This window comes from Rhagoletis zephyria, unplaced genomic scaffold (assembly GCF_001687245.7).
Source record: "Rhagoletis zephyria isolate East Lansing unplaced genomic scaffold, Rhagoletis_zephyria_1.1 Rzeph_scaffold_09061, whole genome shotgun sequence".
Lineage (NCBI taxonomy): Eukaryota > Metazoa > Arthropoda > Insecta > Diptera > Tephritidae > Rhagoletis > Rhagoletis zephyria.
Genome location: NW_016166140.1, coordinates 19919 through 24567, shown reverse-complemented (window position 1 = coordinate 24567; position 4649 = coordinate 19919). Strand labels below are relative to the sequence as shown.

Sequence of the window (4649 nt, the reverse complement as noted above, 5' to 3'; positions counted from 1 at the left end):
TCTGGTATAGTACAGCGCCTACGCCGTAATCAGACGCGTCGCACTGAACCAAAAAGCGTTTGGAGAAATCTGGGTGTTTCAGCACCGGCGCTCTCGTGAGCGCTCTCTTTAGACTTTTGAACGCCTCCAAAGCTTTCGTGGTCATTTCAAATTTCTGCCACTTTTTCAATGTGTCGGTTAAAGGCGCTGCCATCGTGGCGAAATCTTTAATAAAACGCCTGTACCCACCGGCAGTGCCTAGAAAACTGTGTACTTGTTTAATCGTTTTAGGGAACGGTATGTTTTGTATAGCTTTTACCTTTTCAGGGTCGGTCTTTAGCAAACCGCCACCTACAATATAACCCAGGTAAGGTAACTCTTTGAAACAAAATTTTGATTTCCTTAATCCTATTGTTAAATTTGCATCTTTCAGGCATGTCGCAACTTCGCTTAAGATCCGGATGTGCGAATCGAAGTCCGGCGCAATGATCAACAGGTCATCTAAGTATATGAAAACGTTCGATTTGAGCTTTTGGGGAATCACGCGGTCCATTAGTCGACACAACCTTTGGGCCGCGTTGCATAATCCGAACGGCATTGTCACGAATTGGTATAGCGGACGTCCCGGCACCGCAAACGCCGTATATGGTTTGCAGGTCTCCTCCAGCTAAATTTGCCAAAACGCGAATTTTAAGTCTACACTGCTTATGAAGTGGGTGTCGTCTATACGACTGAGTATACCTTCGATGTTCTGTAATGGATACGCGTCCTTTACAGTCACGGCATTTAATTTGCGTGCATCCAGGCAGAAACGAGTTTTTCCAGGTTTGCGGACGATTGCCGTACGATTACTTCACGGGCTTTCACTTTCTTCAATCACGCCCAGTTCCAGTATTTTGTCAACTTTGGCATACACGATTGCTTCCAACGCTGGAGACAGTGGATAATGCCTGTCTTTAATGGGGACTGCATCGTCAACCAACTTGATGTTGTGCTTTTCCAGCTGAGTTCGTCCTAATCCGTGCTTTTCATAGGTTTTGAANCGTTGTTTTTGATCCGCCGTAAGGACATGCAACACGCGCCGCTCATTCCTGTCTTCTTCGGACACCATCTCTTGCTCTAACTTGGTCAAATCGATTTCACTCACGGATATCACTTCTGGGGACAAGCGGAAGGCGCGCCAGAAGTCCACCCCAAGGTAAATCTTTTGCTCTAGGTATGGGCATAAGAAAAATGTAATGTTTTGTTCTACGTTTTTGTATTTCACAGGTATGGTAAGCTTGCCTAATATATTGTGCGTGCGACCGCCCGTAGTTTTTACACACGAAAAGTACTTTTCAATCGGTGCGCATATCTCTTCCACGAACTCGCGGCAGCCTTGGCCCAGAATGCTTACGGACGCCCCAGTGTCTAACAGGCCTCGTGTCGATAACCCCTTTATCTCTATGTCCGCGTAAACGCGCGGATCCTGTTGATCGGCGTGTTTAACCGACGCTACAACTTTTTGCCGCAGTGTTTTCCGCTGTCGGAATCTCTCCCGGGCCTTTTGTATTCTTCGCGACACTATTCGGCGCCCCATTGGCGCACTATCGGCGAAAATTCGTTGGCATGTTTCGAGATATTTCCTCAGTCTTTCCTCGTAAGGTGGCATACTTCCATTTTTTGTGACTACTTTGTTTCTCTTTGTTGTTATTATTTCAAAAATGTTACTTTCCGTTTTGGTTTCAGATGAGTTTGCATCACGACCCAACTCCCCGTCTGGTTCTGTATTCGTTGAGGCATCTACTCGTGCGGGGTCTGTGTGGAGCGCGATTCCCCCGTCGTAATAGCGTTCCGCACTGCGTTTCCCGCTGGATTGCAAGATGGACACTTAGGTGTTATCACGTCCGACTTTCCGCATTTAAAACAAAAAATTCGACGTTGTAGCATTCGGTGAAAACGTGGCCTTCGGCGCCACAATTCCAGCACGAAAAATGTCTACGGCCAGCTGGCGGCTTAGCTGAGCGTTGATGGCGTATTTCCTCCACGGTGACTTGACCCTCATCATCTTCGATGGAGCTAATCTCGTTAGCCTGTTGTGCGCGTTGTCCGAAGCCACTAGACAGCATGAGTTCTCGGCGCGGAAAACAAAGTTCCACTTCTTTGCATTCTAGCTTTAGCTGTTCGAGTGAGTATGCGGAAATTGGGTAGACTATTTTGGCAAGAGATTCGCGTAAGTTACCCTTTACTAATCTTATTATTTCGTACTCAGGGATCGGGTTCCTGAGACGCGAGCGCAGTGTACCTACCACATGGAAGTATTCGTCGATAGCTTCACCTGGTCTTTGTTTCCGCTCCGTCAAATCTCTCAGGATTTCGAAGTCGGTGCATTGCGATGCGAACTGGCGCTTAAGCGCAAACTGTAGACTTGGCCAGTCGACCTTACCGTGAGATCGAATGTAAAGCCAGTACCATTCTCGCGCCTCCCCGCCTAACAATCGATGAAAATCGCGCAAAATATCGCCCCACGAGCACACGTATAATTCTTTTAAATATTCTAATCGGAACAAGAAGTCTTCAATCGACAGCGAATCGCGATTCCCTTGATAGTTTATGCCCCACTTTTCGATGTTAATCTCTGGTCGGCTAAATTCTTTGTTGTTTTCTTTTCCAGATGGCGGAAGAGCGACCTCGGGGCCAGCTGCTGGTATCCCTACCACTACTATTGGCGTCTGGCGAGGTGGCGCTGGCTCATCGACAGCGAAAGCATGCGCAGCTGAATGGGACATTGGAACGTAATTATTTCTGTTAGTGTTGTTTTGATTAAAATTCTTATTTATAGGTAGTTCCCCGGAGCGTCTGGACTCAAGCGACTCAATACTGGAGTTGTGTCTTCTCCTTTTGTTTCGATTCCGCGACCTATTACCGACACCTGAAGATTCTAATCCTGCCCCTGTAGTTCTGATCAACCCGGGTATGGTCTCGCGCATTTCTTTTAACAGGGTGTGTTTTACTTCAGCCATCATTTCTTTCAAGACCGGCGCTAACTCAGTGCGAATGTCTCGAACATTATTAAAGGTGCCCGTGGACATCCGGTCAGAGTCGCTAAGGGTAGTTGGAGGAGGCAGGGGACAAGTCAAGGTGGGTGCTGATACTCCCCCAGAGTGCGTTGCTTGGAATTCGGTTTGTTGTTTTGGGACAGCACCGGTACTTCGAATCGGATTTCCCGGTATGTTATTCGAGTCTCCCTGCCTAGGATTTACAGCAGTTTCCCCGCGTTACCACCCCCAATTCGGTCCGATAGATCTATAAAAGCTGGGTTGTTCGCGCATAGCGCTTTAGGGTTCGGCACGTGCGCTGATTGCATAGCAGCGTTTCTGGTTCTATATCGCGTCTTATATGGGATTGACATACCTACCATCCGCTTATTATTTCTCACCAATAGGTTTTAATTTATTCGATTGATTCTTTAACTCTCTGATTCACGTGTGAGGGGTAGAGATGACTTCGGGTTTTTTAATAGATAATGATTTTTTTTATTTTTTTCCATTTTTGAGACCTGATCGGAGCAAAACCGTATCCTTCCTGTGCGAGCGTATGCGCTTTCTGTAACTAACTTGGTTAAAAAAAAAAATCATCTTTCTGGAAGACGTTGTCCTACACAATTGATAGAACACTTGCGGTCACACGTTTCCTTCCGTTCAAAGCAACTTACTGCTAAGGACTTGGAAAAAAAAAAAACTAAATAAACCAACTGAATCAAATTTCTAACTAAACTTCGATTATTGACTTAAGCGACTGAAAAAGGCTTTGTTTTATGACGATGCTTATAGCCGGGACTACTTCTATCCGACTATGCCACCGGTAGGTTATAGTCAGGAACTGGCGACGTGATCCCCTTTCCTAAACCGATGCCATTGAATTTTAGTGGGTTTCAATTAAGCAAGTCACCTGGTTCAGAAAAAGGTCACATCTAGCCAGGACCGTTTGGTTAGATGATCGAATAGTATGTATACTAATTACATTTTTTTTTTTGGATCGAAATTCATTTATAACAAATGAGCTATGCCTGTTTTCCTCACCGGTTCCTATTTCTCTTTGTCCTGGTCTTCCCCAAGACACTACTTCTGGCTCATTCGCGGGCGCCAATTCCAACCTGCGGCGCTGCTGTCATCCCTATCGTTTTATGATTGGGCGCCATTTTAATTATTGTAACGTACACGTACCTGTTTATCCGCCCTTCTNAACTCGCGGGCGCCAATTAAAACCTGCGGCGCTGCTGTCATCCCTATCGTTTTTAATTGGGCGCCATATTAATTATTGTAACGTACACGCACCTGTTTATCCGCCCTTCTGTCGTTTTTGCAATCAATGTGGTGACCCGTACTAGCTCAACATTTGTGTGTGGCGCGGTTCCCAATCCTTGGCCACATTGAAGCAGGGCGGATGTTACAATCATCATCGGCATCTTTCGTCTCACAAGAAGCCGACCGGTCCTTGGACCGCTCTTCCGGTTGGCGATTTACTGCGGTTCCCCCTTTTTTTTTTTTTACCTTGCTCCTCTCGTCTCTTATCTAATGCCCCTAGTCATCTTCCCCCACCCTTCGATTAAACTTTAACCAATCATTTTAGACGGCTTCATTTAAAATATGGTACAATAAAAATTTATTAACAAAAAAAACATACATTTC

The 4649-nt window shown here is 45.8% G+C and overlaps 1 long non-coding RNA gene across 1 annotated transcript; it reads right to left on the bottom strand.

Moving 5' to 3' along the window:
• Positions 1-3994: 3994 nt before the first annotated feature.
• On the bottom strand, positions 3995-4365 carry LOC108375529 (uncharacterized). Its single transcript, XR_001849172.1, has 2 exons — positions 4296-4365; positions 3995-4184 (listed from the first exon to the last, which is right to left on the bottom strand). It is a non-coding gene; the product is annotated as an uncharacterized LOC108375529 (long non-coding RNA).
• Positions 4366-4649: the final 284 nt, after the last annotated feature.